Source organism: Bubalus bubalis, chromosome 19 (assembly GCF_019923935.1).
Source record: "Bubalus bubalis isolate 160015118507 breed Murrah chromosome 19, NDDB_SH_1, whole genome shotgun sequence".
Lineage (NCBI taxonomy): Eukaryota > Metazoa > Chordata > Mammalia > Artiodactyla > Bovidae > Bubalus > Bubalus bubalis.
This window is the reverse complement of record NC_059175.1, coordinates 64,815,629-64,836,613: the sequence shown is the minus strand read 5'-3', so window position 1 is coordinate 64,836,613 and position 20,985 is coordinate 64,815,629. Positions and strand designations below refer to the sequence as shown.

The 20,985-nt window shown below is 41.3% G+C and overlaps 1 long non-coding RNA gene across 1 annotated transcript; it reads right to left on the bottom strand.

Moving 5' to 3' along the window:
- Positions 1-7,686: 7,686 nt before the first annotated feature.
- LOC123330634 lies at positions 7,687-20,669 on the bottom strand. Its single transcript, XR_006546672.2, has 3 exons — positions 20,635-20,669; positions 19,984-20,143; positions 7,687-8,596 (listed from the first exon to the last, which is right to left on the bottom strand). It is a non-coding gene; the product is annotated as an uncharacterized LOC123330634 (long non-coding RNA).
- Between the last annotated feature and the right edge of the window lie 316 nt (positions 20,670-20,985).

Genomic DNA, 20,985 nt, shown 5'->3' with positions numbered 1-20,985 from the left:
GCATTACATCTTCCCTTTGTAGCAGAGTACCAATCCTTGTTTTCTCTGACTCGTACAAGTTCTGTAGCCCAAGGTCCTTCATCATTATTTCCCAAGTGATTATCTGGAAGAACTATGGTAAGTAACTAAAAATAATGCCTTATGAAGTTTTCATTTATCCATCTTTATGAGATTCTATTAGTATTTCATCTCTAAATAGTCAGAGAATATCGAGTGTAACCAAACCACTAAGATCTGTTTTTATTACATTCAGATGCTTTAGGAAAATACAGGGAGCTTGAAAGGATACTTACATTTCTATAACTAGTATTCCTAAAGAAACCCATACCAAATCCAAACTGATGAACTAACTGATGAACTTGAGGAGTAGTTGGAGGAAATTGATTATTTTGTGTTCAATTAGATTGAATCTAGCAAATTTTACTTTGAATCTATGTATTAGATGAAAACAGTTGCTCATTATTAGAAGTATCTGACTTTGTATTTGAAAGTATTTGTTATTTCTGCTAACACTGATATTAAACTGATATCATCAATGTTTTTGAATGTTTTTCTACTATTGGAGTAAGCGTTAACTACACTGTTTTAATTTTGTTCATGTAAAAGAAAATTTGAGATCACAATCAAAAGAGCTAGTTTAAAGAATAACTCATATGACCCAAAACAAACAATCTGAAGACCTGTATGTAAACCCCACCAATCCAGTTGTACACGTTGCACTTGAGTTGTATGGACATAACTTTCTGAAAACATTTATGGATGTTAGAGCTGATGCTGTGGCATCTTCAGTAGAATTGCATCTTCTGGGTTTCACATGCTCAAACATCGTATGGTGGATGGGAAATGTTTTATGCAAATTATATGTTTATTATCAGTTTTCTTGAGATTGTTGTTGTTTAGCCACTCAGTCATGTCTGACTCTTTGCAACCTCATGGACTGCAGCATACCAGGCTTCCCTGTCAATCACCAACTCCTGGAACTTGCTCAAACTCATGTCCATAGAGTCAGTGATGCCATGCAACCATCTCATCCTCTGTCATCCCATTCTCCTCCTGCCTTTAATCTTTCCCAGCATCAGGGTGTTTTCTAATGAATTATCTTTTCCCATGAGGTGGCCAAAGGATTGGAGCTTCAGCTTCAACATCAATTCTTCCAATGAATATTCAGGACTGATTTACTTTAGTGTTGACTTGGTTTGATCTCCTTGCAGTCCAAGGGACTCTCAAGAGTCTTCTCCAACACTACAGTTGAACAGTATCAATTCTTTGGTAGTCAGCATTATTCATGGCCCAACTCTCACATCCATACAAGACTACTAGAAAAACCATAGTTTGACTAGATGGACCTTTGTTGGTGAAGTAATGTCTCTGTTTTTTAATATGCTATCTAGGTTGGTCATAGCTTTTCTTCCAAGGAGAAAGCATCCTTTAATTTCATGGCTGCAGTCACCATCTGCAATGATTTTGGAGCCCCCCAAAATAAAGTCTGTCACTCTTTCCATTGTTTCCCCATCTATTTGCCATGAGGTGATAGGACCAGTTACCATGATCTTAATTTTCTGAATGTTGAGTTTTAAGCCAGCTTTTTTACTGTCCTTTTTCACCTTCATCAAGAGGCTCTTTAGTTCCTCTTTGCTTTCTGCCATAAGGGTTGTGTCATCTGCATGTCTGAGGTTATTGATATTTCTCCTGGAATCTTGATTCCAGGTTGTGCTTCAACCAGCCCAGCATTTGGCACAATGTACTTCACATATGAGTTAAATAAGCAGGGTGACAATATACAGCCTTGATGTACTCCTTTCCCAATTTGGAACCAGCCCATTCTTCCATGTCCAATTCTAACTGTTATTTCTTGACCTGAAAACAGGTGTCTCAGGAGCATACCTGCATACCTGTTTCTCCAGTATGGTGGTCTGGCATTCCCATCTCTTGAAGAATTTTCCAGTTTGTTGTGATCCACACAGTGGAAGGCTTTAGCATAGTCAGTGAAGCAGAGGTAGATGTTTTTCTGGAATTCTCCTTCTTTTTGTATGATCTAACAGATGTTGGCAATTTGATCTCTGGTTTCTCTGCCTTTTCTAAATCCAGCTTGAACATCTGGAAGTTCATGGTTCATGTACTGTTGAAGCCTGACTTGGAGAATTTTGAGTATTACCTTGCTAGCGTGTGAGATGAGTGTGATTGTGGGGTAGTTTGATCATTCTTTGGCATCGTCTTTCTTTGGGATTGGAATGAAAGGTGACCTTTTCCAGTCCTGGGGTCACTGCTGAGTTTTCCAAAAGTGCTGGCAGCACTTTTCCAGCATCGTCTTTTAGTATTTGAAATAGCTCAGCTGAAAATCCATCACCTCCACTAGCTTTGTTCATAGTGATGCTTCCTAAGGCCCACTTGACTTCCCATTCCAGGATGTCTGGCTCTAGTTGAGTGATCACACCATTGAGGCTATCTGAGTCATTAAGATCTTTTTTTGTGTAGTTCTTCTGTGTATTCTTGTCACCTCTTCTTAACATCTTCTACTTCTATTAGGTCCATACCATACCATTTTTGTCCTTTATTGTGCCCATCTTTACATGAAATGTTCCCTTGGTATCTCTAATTTTCTTGAAGAGATCTCTAGTCTTTCCCATTCTATTGTTTTCCTCTATTTCTTTGCATTGATCGCTGAGGAAGTCTTTCTTACCTCTCCTGGTTATTCTTTGGAACCCTGCAATGCAGATGGGTATATCTTTCCTTTTCTCCTTCGCCTTTCACTTCTTGTCTTTTCTGAGCTATATGTAAAGCCTCCTCAGACAACCATTTTGCCTTTTTGCATTTCTTTGTCTTCGGGATGGTTTTGATTGCTGCTTCCTAAACAATTTTATAAAACTCCATCCATAGTTCTTCAGGCATTGTGTCTATCAGATCTAATCTGTTGAATCTATACATCACTTCCACTGTATAATCATAAGGGATTTGATTTAGGTCACAACTGAATGGCCGAGTGGTCTTCCCTACTTTCTTCAATTTAAGTCTGAATTTGCAATAAGGAGTTCATGACCTGAGCCACAGTCAGCTCCCGGTCTTGTTTTTGCTGACTGTATAGAGCTTCTCCATCTTTGGCTGCAAAGAATATAATCAATCTGATTTTGGTATTGACCATCTGGTGATGTTCACGTGTAGAGTTGTCTCGTGTATTGTTGGAAGAGGGTGTTTGCTATTACCAGTGTGTTCTCATGGCAAAACTCTGTTAGACTTTGCCCTGCTTCATTTTGTACTGTAAGATGAAACTTGTCTGTTACTCCAGATAAGTTTCACTTAATATTTCATTCAATATTGAGTTTCTTATTGAGAATGTACTTTCAATGCTTAAACTCATAGGTAGCTGAGGAATGTATTGCAAGATAAAAAGAATGTTAGCAAAGAATAAAAATAAATGAATGCTAAATCCATTGCAGCAAGGATGGTCAGATTACTGCCCACCTACTCTTGTGCATATTTAATGAGACCAAGTAAGTTTCTCAGCGTGTGAGCTGCTTGAAAACTTGGAGAAGCTAAGGGCTCACAAAGGATAAGGTCAACTTGGGCAGCTTTCTGCTAGAAACCAACCTAAACCATCAGGTACTTGCTTCCATTATTAGAACCACAGTGAAACCGGAGAATAAGGAGATTTTCTAATAACTCCAGATGGTGCTGATATAGATAGTTTGAGACTCTGGAGGGCAAAGCAACTTTTATTTATTTATTAAGTGAATTATTTGGTTAACATTCTTTTTTATTTTTTTATGTTTTTAATTGGAGGATAATTGCTTTACAGCATTGTGTTAGTTTCTGCCATGTAGCATCATGAACCAGCCATCGGTATACATATGCCCATCCCACCCCTCTAGGTGGTCACAGAGCACCCGGCTTGGGTTCCCTGAGTCATACAGCAAATTCCCGCTGGTTATCGATTTTACATATGGCAGTGCAAATGTTTCAAAATTACTCTCTCAATTTGTCCCTCCTTCCCCCACTGTGTCCACAAGTTTGTTCTCTGTCTGCGTCTCCACTGCTGCCCTGCAAAAAATAGGCAATACAAATAAAAATGCAAACCATTTTTCTGGATTCCATATATATGTGCCAATGTACTATATTTGCTTTTCTCTTTCTGACTTAACTTCACTCTGTATAATAGGCTCTAGGCTCATCCACCTCATTAGAACTGACTCAAACATGTTCCTTAGTTAATATTCTTTACTACATGTGAAAGTTGCTGAGTCATGTCTGAGTCTTAGAGACCCCATGGACTATACAGTCCATGGGATTCTCCAGACCAGAATACTGAAGTGGGTAGCCTTTCCTTTCTCCAGGGGATCCTCCCAACCCAGGGATTGAACCCAGGTCTTCTGCATTTCAGGCAGATTCTTTACCAGCTGAGCTACCACGGAAGCCCAAGAATACTGGAGTGGGTAACCTTTCCCTTCTCCATGGGATCTTCCCAATCCAAGGATCGAAGCCAGGTCTCCAGCATTGCAGGCAGATTCTTTACCAGCTGAGCTAACAAGGAAGCCCCTTATTACACATGACAAATAGCAAAAAGACATCTCATTGACGTTCACCATTTGGCATGAATGGTACTGTCATTACCAACAACAGCAAGAGGATTCCATTTCTGGGTGAAATAAGGGGTCTGACTAAAGGGGAAGAGCTCCCTGCCTTCACTGGAATACTTACAGAATATTTTGATGATCTTAAAAAATCTTTTCAACATAACAAACTGGTTGTTATAGCTCAAGCAGACTACTCGGGATTATATAGTAATAGAAATTTTAGACAAAATATATGTCACTGACGAGTCATTCGTGAAAGGTTCTGCATCTGTGCAATCATGCATATTTGTACCATTGTAGCATCAACTTGGAATTTATTCCTACATAGCACTGAAAGTCTTGAATCTAATTCTATTCAAGTGAGACCTTGTGCCTGACTAAACATATGAGAGAGAGCTTTGACTGAGGCTGTCTCAGTGTCAGTGTTCACACTTCTATCCCCAAGCTGTAGCCAAGATACAAAGTTTTGATTAGGATTTGTGTCACTTTCATTCTCAAGGTAGATGTAGAAAGAGATAAAGGAATTCAAACACTTCATTCAATTTTTTTTCCCTGAAGGGATTGATAACTATTTCCAATAGGAACAAAACTTGTTTGAAAGTCAACTTTAGAGATGGTTTAAATTTTGTTTGAAGGCTTAAACCACATGAAAAGTCTCATGCTCTTTTCATGCTTTAGCTGTGTATGTCTCATACTGATTTACCAAGAGCTCCTAAGGGTGAATAGCATTCCATAAGGTAATCTAAAAAAAAAGAATCTTCAAAACCAGCAATAGTTCATAACTCAGGAACTTTCCAAATAGTTTAGGCTCACTAAAAGTAGATTGGGATTAAAAAAAAAAATGACTACATAATATGGCTGGCCTTGTAGAAAATGGGAAAATCAAAATAGACACAATTGTCTACATAAGAAAGAATTCAGAAACTTATTGTATAACAAAAGGCACATTTGATGGCAATTAAGCAAAAATTAATTTTCCTGTCCAAATCTAATATCTATTAATTGTGCATTGTCTATGTTCCAAAATTCATACTTAATGATTTACATGTATTATCTCATTTATGTTCACAATAATGATATAAATTAGGCATTATTTCCTCCTTTCTACATGCGGGAAAATTGAGCTTTAAGGGGACAAATATTTAAATTTTTACTTCTGGTAGATATACTGTCCAGAGGGTTTTAGTTTTGTTTCTTTCAAATAATTAGTTCAGAAAAGTAGAACTGTGATAATAACACAGGATAAAAGGCTGAATTCCAGAGCTAAAAACTGGACATTTTAATTTCGTTTAGGAGAAAAACAACCATTAGACTTTTGAGGATCCTATGTCACTATCAAGACCATTCTGCATGCAGTATGATAAAAATTTCTAAATTTCAGGTTCCAATGGCAAAACCAGTCTATTTGGCCTGGAAAATTGAAACATTCAAGAAAATTAAGTCTCTTTATTTTAATTTCCACTCAATTGACACACTTATTCTCAATTAAGCCTTAAAGTATAACGAACTTTGAATATTTTGACCCTGTATGTCTGTGAGTCGCTTTTGAGTACGATATTGATTTTCATGCAGCCTGACAAGAGGAAAAACATTTGGAAAGACTCGCTATATCCACTCTATCATCTCCTCCCTCCACTCCCTCCTCCAGTTGGAACTTTCCTTGTCTGTGCCCTTCTTGCCAACCCCTGTATGCCAGCTGTTGTACTTCCTACTGTACTTATCAAGGTACTGGACTATAAGATTAAAATGTCTTCTTTATTGTTTTTTATGTATCATTTGTGTGAAAAGTATTATAAACTTATTATAATACAGTACTATATTACTGACTAACAAAACTGGCTTAATGAACATGCTCTCAGAACATCACTCATTTGTATACAGGGGACTTACTATATGTACAACAGGCCCAATGTCTACAGTCTTAAAACATATCCAATATTATCATCTTTCAAATTTGGGAAGCAGGTAAGCCTGCACCTGTCCCATTTCCAGGCAGGGAAGCTGAGCCTCATAGAAATGAAAGTCCTTACCTGAAATCTTTCAAGAATAGAGTCTGGAACAGGAGCCTGTGTTCTTGAGAAGAGCTCTTTTAACCATTCCATGTGATTCTTTTTGCTGACAAAGGTCCATGTAGTCACAGCTATGGTTTTTCCAGTAGTCATGTACAAATGTGAGAGTTGGACCATAAAGAAGGTTGAGGGCCGAAGAATCGATGCTTTCGAATTGTGGTGCGGGAGAAGATTCCTGAGAGTCCCTTGGACTGCAAGGACATCAAACCAGTCAATCCCAAAGGAAATCAACCCTGAATATTCATTGGAAGGACTGCTGCTGAAGTGGAAGCTTTGGCTATCTGATGTGAAGAGCTGACTCATTGGAAAAGACTCTGATGATAGGGAAAATTGAGGGCAGGAAGAGAAGAGCATGGCAGAGGATAAGGTGAGTTAGACAGCATCACCAACTCAATGGACATGAACCTCAGCAAACTTTAGGAGATGGTGAAGGACAGAGCCAGGTGTGCTGCAGTCCACGGGATCACAGAGTCAGACATGCTTAGTGACTGAACAACAGTGGTGTGATTCTCCACAGACTTATCCTTTTAGGGTCATTCTCATCTCCTTATTCTCATGCACCTCTTGTGTTGGTACAAAATTGTTGGCATCATTAAATTGTGGATGGGGCCTGAGAAAATGTATATGTTGTAATCCCAGATGATGATGAGTTTGGTTTCCTCCAGGATGAAGATGGAATCTTACACTTCTTTAATTTTTCTAAGCTCTTCATAGGATAAGAGTTGTCATGCATGCAATAAAGTGCTTACTATCTATCTTATGATAACCACAGTCAGCCTTCCATGTCCACATGTTCTACATGATTCAACCAACTGAAGATGGGAAATTTTTGAAAATTCCAGAAAGTTCTGAAAGGCAAAACTTGAATTTTCCATCCACTGGCAACTATTTACATGACATTTACTCTGCATTTACAACTAAAATTGACCCTTGAACAGTGAGAGGTTTAGGGCCCCCAACCTACACCCAAAAATCCCAGTATAACTTTCAAATCAGTCTTCTGTATCTGGGTTCCACATCCGCACCCCAGATTCAGCTCACTGCAGGTTTCATAGTCTTGTAGTATGGAGAATCCCAGGGAGGGGGGAGCCTGGTGGGCTGCCATCTATGGGGTCGCACAGAGTCGGACACGACTGAAGTGACTTAGCAGCATCAGCAGGAGTATGGATTTAGTGAAACAAATTCACATGGAAGTGGATCTGCACAGTTCAAATCTCTGGTGATCAAGTGTCAACTGTGTTTACATAGCACTTATGTTTATTAGGTATTCTAAGTTATCTAGAGATGATTTAAAGAATACAGGAGGATATATGTAGGTTATAGGCAAATTCGATGCCATTTTATAAAAGAGACTTGAGCATCCTTGCATTTTGATATCCGTGGGAGTCCTGGAACCAATCCCCCATGGATACTGAATGACTGTGACATCACCATCATAATGAATGGCATAGTGATATTGTCTTACTCTTTCACTACTTATTTGAAGGCTTTTAGTGAGTTTCACTGCTTTGAGCGTTGACTTCTTCATATTTAGAATGGGGCTGGCATTACCACCATGCAGTGACTCCCCGAGAACCATAAACAACCTGTGTGAAGCACAGCATTCCTTGAGAGCCCATGGGTGGTCATTAATAAAAAGGGGCAGTTGTTATTTTGTAATCAGCATTGTCTCTCTTATCAGTACTTATTCTGTTCTCTATGGAACCCCCCACGCAGGTAGACATTCAATAATAGGAGCTTAACAAATGTGTGTTAGTTGATTAATGAATTGTCAAGGAAAGAAGGCTGAAAAGAAAGATCAGCAGAGGAGCTTCTGCCAGCAGCTGCACTCTCTAATCCATCTCCTCGACTCCGCTGTCTGTCCCAAGTTCACACTCTTTAGTGTGATTGATTGTGGCTCTCCTGCCAAGGGCCGTCCAAAACCAATTACGGCATCTCCCACTCCAAAGACCATTTCAGCTATTAGTTCCCAAAGATAAAAAACAAAAGAAAAAAATCCTCAGTACACGCATTTCCATTCTCATGCACAGCAACCTAAGACTATATTAAAGCTATACCCTCATGCAGACAATTTGGGGGTCAACAGACTCAGGATTCCTGTTTCATCAGACATCGAGGAAGTGGGAGTGGGAATTCATGCATAGGAAGGATAGAGAATGGAATTTTCCAGAAAGTTTTCTGCACTTGTGCCAATCATTTTCAGGGTGGGTCCAAAGGTGAGTATTCTAGGGTAGCTGCTTATTGAGGTTGGGTCTTCCAGTTTTGTTTGATACAGTTTTTCTTTTAAATGCAACTGAACACAGGTAGAGAACTTTCCAGGTTTTTGCTGAAGAGTGGTGTAATGTGATTTGTTGTTGTTTACTCGCTCGGTTGTGTCCAACTCTTTGTGACCCCATGGACTGCAGCCCACCAGGCTCCTCTGTCCATGGGATTTCCCAGGTAAGAATTCTGGAGTGGGTTACCGCTTCCTTTATCAAGAGATCTTCGCAACCCAGAGATCAGACCTGAGTCTCCTTCACTGCAGGCAGATTGTTTAGCACTGAGACACTTTTAGTGCATTATTTAATGAAATAAGAAAACAATCTTTTATGGCTGTCAGTCTGCAAAATATTGTCCAACCTGCCCTCTCCATGTGACCCCTAAGCAGTTATTTTTACTGAAATCTATAGTATTTTACTGGAGTTAGATATTTTGTGCTATTATATTTTGTGATATTTTTCATTTTGCCTTTATAGTCTTAGAAAAATCCAGGCATTATATAAATGATTTCCTGATATTCTGGTTTTGATCATTTCCTTCACCTTGCAATAAGAAAAAAATATTCATTTTTTAGTTACAAATATACACAAATGTAAGTATCCATGTCTATTTAGAGAAGGGTTAGGTCCCAAGGATGTTAAGTAGAAGACTACTTGAGCTTTTAATTTCATATCTAGGAAACATACACAAAGTCCAAAACTCAGTGAACACATTCATGACAGTCCATACAGCTTAAATATCATAATGTTCTCTGAAAAAGTAATTCAATACTTTTCTTTCAGGCTGAGCCCATATTTCATTTTGAGAAAATGGGGGCATAGAGGTCAGTTAGCAGGAGAATTAAAGAGAGCCCTGGGAGGGAATTGGGTGACAGACAGTCACAGTGAAGCCCGGAGAACAGGGGGAGTCAGAAGGATCCGTCCGGTAGCTCCAGGGACCATCAGTTGGCATGCGGTACTTACACAGAAGGACCCATCCAGGCAGCCCCCAGGAGATCCCCCAGCCCTGAGCGTGTGCCTGCGAAATGGCTTCATGGGGGTGGAGGGAATATGACATTTCACAGCCAATGAAGTGGCTACATGAAAGCAGGCTAAGGTAAAATGCACTTGGTACATTTGCATCAAAATAATTTTCTTTTGTGACTTGGAAACCCAAGACCATAAGGAGTTTGAGAGAAGAGTGGGGTAAAACCCCAAGCTTCTGATCAGAAAGGCTGGAACCAAGGCCTGGCCAGTGAGTGGGGACCAGCCTTGGAGGGTCACAGAGGTCATGGCTCTGTGCATTGGAAGCTGGCTGGAGGTGAACCTCAGATATGGACCCAGGCAGCCTGTGACACTGGCCAGCAAGGCAGGAGAGGAAAACTGGCTGCTATACCAAAGCTGACTTGTCAGCTGACTCCCTTGTGGGTGTGGACTGTTCATAAAGGGCCTCCTTGCAGGGCAAGGAAGCACTCCTGATGACAGGGTTGTGAGCAATGGTTCTCCCTCTCTTCTCAAAGCAGACCCAAGGCTTCCTTCTTCCCAGGAGGCTACTTGCAGGCAAATTGCTCCAACTGGGACAAGGTTGCATCACCAAAACTGTTGAAAACCAGTACCAGACTATGTATGGATGTGAGAGTTGGACTATAAAGAAAGCTGAGTGCCGAAGAATTGATGCTTTTGAACTGTGGTGTTGGAGAAGACTCTTGAGAGTCCCTTGGACTACAAGGAGATCCAACCAGTCCATCTTAAAGGAGATCAGTCCTGAGTGTTCATTGGAAGGACTGATGCTGAAGCTGAAACTCCAATACTTTGACCACCTGATGAGAAGAGCTAATTCATTTGAAAAGACACAGATGCTGGGAAAAATTGAAGGCAATAGGAGAAGGGGACGACAGAGGATGAGATGACTGGATGGCATCGCCGACTCAATGGACATGAGTTTGGGTAAACTCCAGGAGTTGGTGATGGACAAGGAGGCCTGGTGTGCTGTGGTTCATGGGGTCACAAAGAGTTGGACACGACTGAGCGACTGAACTGAACTGGACCATAACAAAGGCATGTGATACTGATAGGAAAACCCAGAAAGACTATGTTGATGCACAGAGGACAGGAGGCAGGTCAAGAAGTGCCCAAGAAGGAAGCCCAGTGGCCACGTCACAGAGCTGCTGGATGCACAGGAGGTTTTGGAGTCTTTGAAAAACTGCAGTTCCACTAGAAAGTATCTCAATCTAATACATTTTCAAGGTGTAGACAGAAACTAGAGTGACAACTGAGTTACTTATCATGGAGTTAAAAGTAGCTCTATAACTGGTACCATGAATTTTCTTAGAGCACCCCTTCAGTTATGTAAGTTTACACAAGGAACCATGACGTGACCTAGAAGTTGCTCAGTGAGCAGACTGGGTTAGAATGGAGGGATATGAATGTTTCATAAGGAAGATTTCCATCAATCTGTAAAAACACTGCAGATGATTATCTGTCCAGATGACAAGGAGGAGCGCTCTAGATTTAATGCACACTTTCCCGGTGGAGGACTGGGTAAACTGGCAAATCCTTCAATGATGTCATTCTTACACCCCAGGATCTCTTCAAACTTTTCCATTCTCATTTTTGGACAATAAGATAATTATTGCAGTATATCATGCCATTAAGAATATTCTAGATTGGTTTTTAAAAACTATCTTGTCTTTTTTATTATAAACACTGTAGCCCTGTTGGGAGTGAAATGAAACCACCTCTCAAGGAAGGTTCCCTATTAATGGTGCGCAGCCCTTAGTGGGTGTAGATTTCCACTTATTTTAGCTTCTGGGGTAAACTTTACCTCACCTAGAAGTCTCCAAACTCTGGGAGCACCTTTGAAAGCCCCATCTATGTGACTTTCTTCATGAGTCTATACTTTTGGAGTTCAAATGGTGTTAGCAATGCATCAACAAATAAACCATCATCAGACCACCCTGGCTAACACTGACTTTTGCTTCATCAAACGATGCAACCGACAAGGCATTTATCTCCAAAATATATGAACAGCTCATGCAGCTCACTATTAAAAACAAACAAACAAACAAACAAACAACCCAATCAAAAAATTTACATAAGGTCTAAATAGACATTTCTCCAAAGAAGGCATACATATGGCCAAAAGGCACATTAAAAGATGCTCAGCATCACCAATTACTAGAAAAACGCAAGTCAAAGCTAAAATGAGGTATGACCTTACACTGGTCAGATGACTATCATTAAGAAATCTGCAAACTGTAAATGCTGAAGAGGGTGTGGAGAAAAGGGAACCCTCATACACTGTTGGTAGGAATGTAAACTGGTACAGCCACCATGGGGAACAATATGGGGGTCATGTGTAAACTAAATACAGAGCAACCACACGATCCAGCAATCTCACTCCTGGGCATGTATGCAGAAAAAAATCGCAATTTGAAAAGATACATGCTATCCAATGCTTATTACAGCTGTGTTTATAATAGCCAAGACTTGAAAGCCACCTAAATGTCCATCTACTGATGAATAGATAAAGAAGATGTGGTATAATTGAATATTACTCAACCATAAAAAAGAACAAAATAATGCCATTTACAATCACATGGATAGGCCTAGAAATTCTCATACTAAGTGAAGTAACTCAGAGAAAGAGAAATATCATATGGTATCACTTAAGTGTGGTATATAATAAAAAATGATACAAATGAACTTATTACAAAACAAAAACAGACTTCTCACAGATCTCAAAATCACACTTACAATTGCCAAAGGGAAAACATAGGGGGAAGTGATAAATTAGGAGATTGGGGTTAACATATATACAATACTAAATATAAAATAGATAACTAAAAAGGATAGCAACCAGTAATGCTGAAGAAGCTGAAGTTGAACGGTTCTATGAAGACCTACAAGACCTTTTAGAACTAACACCCAAAAAAGATGTCCTTTTCATTATAGGGGACTGGAATGCAAAAGTAGGAAGTCAAGAAACACCTGGAGTATCAGGCAAATTTGGCCGTGGAATACAGAATGAAGCAGGACAAAGGCCAATAGAGTTTTACCAAGAGAATGCACTGCTCATAGCAAACACCCTCTTCCAACAACACAAGAGAAGACTCTACACATGGACATCACCAGATGGTCAACACCGAAATCAGATTGATTGTATTCTTTGCAGCCAAAGATGGAGAAGCTCCATACAGTCAGCAAAAACAAGACCAGGAGCTGACTGTGGCTCAGATCATGAACTCCTTATTGTCAAATTCAGATTTAAATTGAAGAAAGTAGGGAAAACCACTAGACCATTGAGGTATGACCTAAATCAAATCCCTTATGATTATACAGTGGAAGTTCGAAATAGATTTAAGGGCCTAGATCTGATAGATAGAGTGCCCGATGAACTGTGGACTGAGGTTCGTGACATTGTACAGGAGACAGGGATCAAGACCATTGCCATGGAAAAGAAGTGCAAAAAAAGCAAAATGGCTGTCTGGGGAGGCCTTACAAATAGCTAAGGCCTATTAGTGAAAAGAAGAGAAGCGAAAAGCAAAGGAGAAAAGGAAAGATATAAGCATCTGAATGCACAGTTCCAAAGAATAGCAAGAAGAGATAAGAAAGCCTTCCTCAGCAATCAATGCAAAGAAACAGAGGAAAACAACAGAATGGGAAAAACTAGAGATCTCTTCAAGAAAATTAGAAAAAAAATAAAAGACAATAGACCCCCGCCCCCCCAAAAAAGAAAGAAAATTAGAGACACCAAGGGAACATTTCATGCAAAGATGGGATCGATAAAGGACAGAAATGATATGGACCTATCAGAAGCAGAAGATATTAAGAAGAGGTGGCAAGAATACACAGAAGAACTATACAAAAAAGATATTCACGACCCAGATAATCACAATGGTGGGGTCATTCACCTAGAGACAGACATCCTGGAATGTGAAGTCAAGTGGGCCTTAGAAAATATCACTACGAACAAAGCTAGTGGAGCTGATGGAATTCCAGTTGAGCTATTTCAAATCCTGAAAGATGATGCTGTGAAAGTGCTGCACTCAATATGCCAGCATATTTTGAAAACTCAGCAGTGGCCAGAGGACTGGAAAAGGTCAGTTTTCATTCCAGTCCCAAAGAAAGGCAATGCCAAAGAATGCTCAAACTCCTGCACAATTGCACTCATCTCACTTCATGGGAAATAGTTGGGGAAACAGTGGAAACAGTGTCAGACTTTATTTTTCTGGGCTTCAAAATCACTGCAGATGGTGACTGCAGCCATGAAATTAAAAGACGCTTACTCCTTGGAAGGAAAGTTATGACCAACCTAGATAGCATATTCAAAAGCAGAGACATTACTTTGCCAACAAAGGTCCATCTAGTCAAGGCTATGGTTTTTCCTGTGGTCATGTATGGATGTGAGAGTTGGACTGTGAAGAAGGCTGAGCGCCAAAGAATTGATGCTTTTGAACTGGGGTGTTGGAGCAGACTCTTGAGAGTCCCTTGGACTGCAAGGAGATCCAACCAGTCCATTCTGAAGGAGATCAGCCCTGGGATTTCTTTGGAAGGAATGATGCTAAAGCTGAAAGTCCAGTACTTTGGCCCCCTCATGCAACGAGTTGACTCACTGGAAAAGACTCTGATGCTGGGAGGGATTGGGGGCAGGAGGAGAAGGGGACAACAGAGGATGAGATGGCTGGATGGCATCGCTGACTCGATGGACGTGGGTCTGGGTGAACTCCGGGAGTTGGTGATGGACAGGGAGGCCTGGCGTGCTGTGATTCATGGGGTCGCAAAGAGTCGGACACGACTGAGTGACTGATCTCTCTCTCTCTCTCTCACACGCTAGTAAAGTAATGCTCAAAATTCTCCAATCCATGCTTCAGCAATACATGAACTGTGAACTTCCAGATGTTCAAGCTGGTTTTAGAAAAGGCAGAGGAACCAGAGATCAAATTGCCAACATTTGCTGGATCATGGAAAAAGCAAGAGAGTTCCAGAAAAACATCTATTTCTGCTTTATTGACTATGCCAAAGCCTTTGACTGTGTGGATCACAATAAACTGTGGAAAATTCTTCAAGAGATGGGAATACCAGACCACCTGACCTGCCTCTTGAGAAACCTATATGCAGGTCAGGAAGCAACAGTTAGAACTGGACATGGAACAACAGACTGGTTCCAAATAGGAAAAGGAGTCTGTCAAGGCTGTATATTGTCACCCTGCTTATTTAATTTATATGCAGAGTACATCATGGAAACGCTGGACTGGAAGAAGCACAAGCCGGAATCAAGATTGCCGGGAGAAATATCACTAACCTCAGATATGCAGATGACACCATCCTTATGGCAGAAAGTGAAGAGGAACTAAAAAGCCTCTTGATGAAAGTGAAAGAGGAGTGAAAAAGTTGGTTTAAAGCTCAACATTCAGAAAACGAAGATCATGGCATCTGGTACCATCACTTCATGGGAAATATATGGGGAAACAGTAGAAAGAGTGTCAGACTTTATTTTTTGGGGCTCCAAAATCGCTGCAGATGGTGACTGCAGCCATGAAATTAAAAGACGCTTACTCCTTGGAAGGAAAGTTATGACCAACCTAAACAGCATATTCAAAAGCAGAGACATTACTTTGCCAAAAAAGGTCCATCTAGTCAAGGCTATTGTTTTTCCAGTAGCCATATATGGATGTGAGAGTTGGACTGTGAAGAAAGCTGAGCACCGAAGAATTGATGCTTTTGAACTGTGGTGTTGGAGAAGACTCTTGAGAGTCCCTTGGACTGCAAAGATATCCAACCAGTCCATCTAAAGGAGATCAGTCCTGGGTGTTCTTTGGAAGGAATGATGCTAAAGCTGAAACTCCAGTACTTTGGCCACCTCACGAGAAGAGTTGACTCATTGGAAAAGACCCTGATGCTGGGAGAGATTGGGGGTAGGAGATGGGGACGACAGAGGATGAGATTGCTGGATGGCATCACCGACTCGATGGACATGAGTTTAAGTGAACTCTGGGAGTTGGTGATGGACAGGGAGGCCTGACATGCTACAGTTCGCGGGGTTGCAAAGAGTCTTACATGACTGAGCGACTGAACTGAACTGAACTGAACTGAAGGATAGCACTGAAAACTCTACTCAATATTCTGTAATAACTTATATGTGAAAAGGGGGCTTCCCAAGTGGCTCAGTGGTAAAGAATCCACCTGCCAATGCAGGAGACATAAGAGATGTGAGTTGAATCCCTGGTCCAGGAAGATGCCCTGGAGGAGGAAATGGCAACCCACTCCAGTATTCTTATCTGGAAAATCCCATGGACAGTGGAACCTGGTGGGCTACAGTCCATGGGGTCACAAAGAATTGGACATGACTGAGCATGCCTGCATGTTGCATGTTTCATATGCAAAGAGAACCTGAAAAAGAATGGAGATATAGATAAAGATACATAGATATATAGATGAAGCACTTTGCCACACACCTGAAACTAACACAGCATCGTTTTAATAAATCAATTATACTCCAATAAACATTTTTTAAAGTGTTTATACTGTGGCGCCCCTTCTCAGGGTCATTAACGTTTCTCCTTTCTGCCCACGTGTCCTGCTATCACTTGTTTTGCGTTTCTGTGAGGCAGGGATTAATTCTGATATACTGGGGTGAACAGAATGCACCATTGACCATCACACAGAGAGGGGACAGATCCTTGTTGGGGATGGCATATGGGAACCCAGCAATGACCAATTCATTTAGCTGGTCCTTGGGAGTACATCTGTGAGAAACCTTGAAAGCAGAAATGACTCAGAAACATCATGACAGAGGTACATGTCTTTTAGAATTGATTCCTCCAGAAAGAATTGCTGCCTTATGCTTCACTCTAAATGTGAATTAATACTAAAGGCAACCCAGAGAGAAATTTCTGAGATATGTAAATTATATTTCTCACACCCTTGATCTTGAAAACAAGCTAAGCACTTGGAGGTCAAAATAAGCTTGCTCTAAAAGAGACTTTAATAATGTTCAGTGGCAGATGGATTAGATGATTCAATCATTGCTGTTGCTCAATCACCAAGTTATGTCCAACTCTTTGTGACCCCTTGATCTGCAGGACATCAGGCTTCCCTGTCCCTCACCATTTCCTGGAGCTTGCCCAAGTTCATGTCCATTGAATTGGTGATGTCCAAGGAGATCAAACCAGTCCATGTTAAAGGAGATTCAATTGTATGTATCCTGAAACACCTCAGTTGGGACATCCAATGGGTACCCCAAATAGCACTCCACAACCCCAATCAGTTCCTCAACAAATTGAAAAATAAAGCAAGCTGCATAATCTTTATTACAAATAAAGGTAAAATTAGATGTATTGGTTAGCTTGAGAGTCAAAGGAGATGATTCACTACATTCCAGGATCAAGCCAACCTTCCCATCCCTGCCTCAGATAGTATTAGGCTGAGTTGGACCAGGTGGGGCTTCTAGAGCTTCATATGTGCAGCCTGGAGAAGCTGAGATGCATCATGTTCTCCCGGGGTCAACCCTCTACCAAGGCAGAGAAGGACAGAGCCAAGCCCATGTTGCCCAACCAATAAGAGAGGTCACTCACTGCTGGCAAAGCTAAGGTCATGATTACACCCACTGGGCTATATCCAGGAAGGAAAGGGCAGGAGGTGGCGGCAGGCTGTCCTTCACAATTCATAACCATGGAATTGCCATTCAGTCAGGGCTTCCTACGTGGCTCAGTGGTAAAGAATCTGCCTGCCAATGCAAGAGACCCGGGTTCCATTCCTGGGTTGGGAAGATCCCCTGGAGAAGGAAGTGGCAACCCACTCCAGTATTCTTATCTGGAGAATCCCACGGACAAAAGAACCTAGCAGGCTATAGTCAATGGGGTCAAAAAGAGTTGACTGAACATCTGAGCACACACACATGTATGACCTGGGAGATTTAATTCAGATAAGATAAGATCAGTCGCTCAGTTGTGTCTGACTCTTTGCGACCCCATGAATCACAGCACGCCAGGCCTCCCTGTCCATCACCAACTCCCAGAGTTCACTCAAACTCACGTCCATCGAGTCAGTGATGCCATTCAGCCATCTCATCCTCTGTCGTCCCCTTCTCCTCCTGCCCCCAGTCCCTCCAGCATCAGAGTCTTTTCCAATGAGTCAACTCTTCGCATGAAGTGGCCAAAGTACTGGAGTTTCAGCTTTAGCATCATTCCTTCCAAAGAAATCCCAGGGTTGATCTCCTTCAGAATGGACTGGTTGGATCTCCTTGCAGTCCAAGGGACTCTCAAGAGTCTTCTCCAACACCCCAGTTCAAAAGCATCAATTCTTCGGCACTCACCTTTCTTCACAGTCCAACTCTCGCATCCATACATGACCACAGGAAAAACCACAGCCTTGACTAGACGAACCTTTGTTAGCAAAGTAATGTCTCTGCTTTTGAATATGCTATCTAGGTTGGTCATAACTTTCCTTCCAAGAAGTAAGTGTCTTTTAACTTCATGGCTGCAGTCACCATCTGCAGTGATTTTGGAGCCCAGAAAAATAAAATCTGACACTGTTTCCACTGTTTCCCCATATATTTCCCATGAAGTTGTGGGACCAGATGCCATGATCTTTGTTTTCTGAATGTTGAGCTTTAAGCCAACTTTTTCACTCTCCACTTTCACTTTCATCAAGAAGATTTTAGGTCCTCTTCACTTTCTGCCATAAGGGTGGTGTCATCTGCATATCTGGGTTATTGATATTTCTCCTGGCAATCTTGATTCCAGCTTGTGTTTCTTCCAGTCCAGCGTTTCTCATGATGTATTCTGCATAGAATTTAAATAAGCAGGGTGACAATATACAGCCTTGACACACTCCTTTTCCTATTTGGAACCAGTCTGTTGTTCCATGTCCAGTTCTAACTGTTGCTTCCTGACCTGCATACAGATTTCTCAAGAGGCAGGTCAGGTGGTCTGGTATTCCCATCTCTTGAGGAATTTTCCACAATTTATTGTGATCCACACAGTCAAAGGCTTTGGCATAGTCAATAAAGCAGAAATAGATGTTTTTCTGGAACTCTCTTGCTTTTTCCATGATCCAGCAAATGTTGGCAATTTGATCTCTGGTTCCTCTGCCTTTTATAAAACCAGCGTGAACATCAGGAAGTTCACGGTTCACATATTGCTGAAGCCTGGCTTGGAGAATTTTGAGCATTACTTTACTAGCATGTGAGATGAGTGCAATTGTGCAGTAGTTTGAGCATTCTTTGGCATTGCCTTTCTTTGGGATTGGAATGAAAACTGACCTTTTCCAGTCCTGTGGCCACTGCTGAGTTTTCCAAATTTGCTGGCATATTGAGTGCAGCACTTTCACAGCATCATCTTTCAGGATTTGGAATAGTTCAACTGGAATTCTATCACTTCCACTAGCTTTGTTCGTAGTGATGCTTTCTAAGGCCCACTTGACTTCATATTCCAGGACGTCTGGCTCTAGGTCAGTGATCACACCATCGTGATTATCTGGGTCATGAATATCTTTTTTGTACAGTTCTTCTGTGTATTCTTGCCATCTCTTCTTAATATCTTCTGCTTCTGTTAGGTCCATACATTTCTGTCCTTTATTTTACTTTGGATGAGTGAATTTAGAAAGTAGAATTGGTTCTGTGATTGTCTCAGTGTCTTATCTACGAGGTGGGAAAAGGCAGGAATCAGTCATGTGAGCTGGGGGTGGGTAACCTTTGGTCATATTTTGTGGTTTGGGCAGTATCCTGTGTGTGTTTAGACACGACTACCCAGGAGTCCTGTTTTCTTCTTGTTCCATCATGATCACAGAGTGTCCTTGTCTTGTGCTAATTGTTTTGTGAAATTATGTTCAACAGGAGAGCCTCCTGGTTTAGCTGATAAAAGCAAATCCGTATCAAACTGTTTTTTAATTGCTCAGGTTATGGTGATTATGGGAGGGCTAAAGTCTCTCCAAACCACCATGGGATCTCTAGTTCTTTGCCTCCAGCCAACTTATCTACCATATGATACAATATTCCTCTCCATCTCTTAAAATAAAAAGAAGAAGGAGGAGGAGGAGGGACGGGTGAAAGAGGAGGAGAAGGAGAAGAGTAAGAAACAGACGAATAGAATTAGTGTTAATCCACACCCTGGGAGGTTGCCTGTGGGGTCCTCTCCTTACGCGCTCTCCTGGCCTTTCTCGGAGACTCTTTTGCTGCCCAACCATCAGCAAAGCCCCTCAATAGGTGAAAAGCCAACAGCACCAAGTTCTAAGAATCGCAGATGCCTGGGTTCTTATTCGTAGGCTCCTGTAGGCAAAAGAGAATTAGGAACAAAGTGGTGTTTAAGAAACTTTTTCTCACTATCTTTTCCCATAGACAAGGAGGGAATATTCATCAACTTCAGGTGCTTGACTTCAGTTTTTTTTCTTTTCTTTTTTTTTTTGGCCACCCCATGCACATTGTGGGATTTTAGTTCCCCAACCAGGGATTGAACTGGGGCCCTCGGCAGGGAGAGGGCGGAGTCTTAGCCACTGAACCACAAGGGAATTCCCACCTCAGGTGCTTGCGAACCTGCTCCAACAGCGGCACTAGGGGAACAGCTGCCATCTTTATGCCAAATTTATATTTAAATTAGAAATTAAGTTCATCTCTTGCCCAGAACCCTGAATTGATAGCTTCGTTCTTTGCGAGGGAGTATATTCACCAGCACAAGTAAATAAAACGGTGACAGTTTCAAGGAGAAACAGCACAACACACAGCAGGCTGGGGGAAGTTTACAAATCATTAGATCTGTTTACCTCATAAAAGTGTGCAATCCATTCTGAGTAATTAATCTGAAAAGGAACATTAGTTAGAATGAATTTATGATGTTCAGGTACTGAGCAGTTTAAAATCATTTCCCCAAAGGGAAAAATTACTTTTGAGAGGAGTAAGTGCATTCCCTGGATGAGGCACACTGGTAATCTTGAGCCTTGAAGGACCAAGCATGAGCGTCCATGATCTCTCATTGGTTTGTCTTTCCCTCTGCTTCCCCCACCCCGTCTCTCTCCAGGCATTAAGGATCGGAGGGGACTGTCTCTACCTGCTTTTTGTGCCGGCATCAAGTGCCCTTAGAGTGTCCGGTTATCTCCAAGTGAAACGTCTGAGGA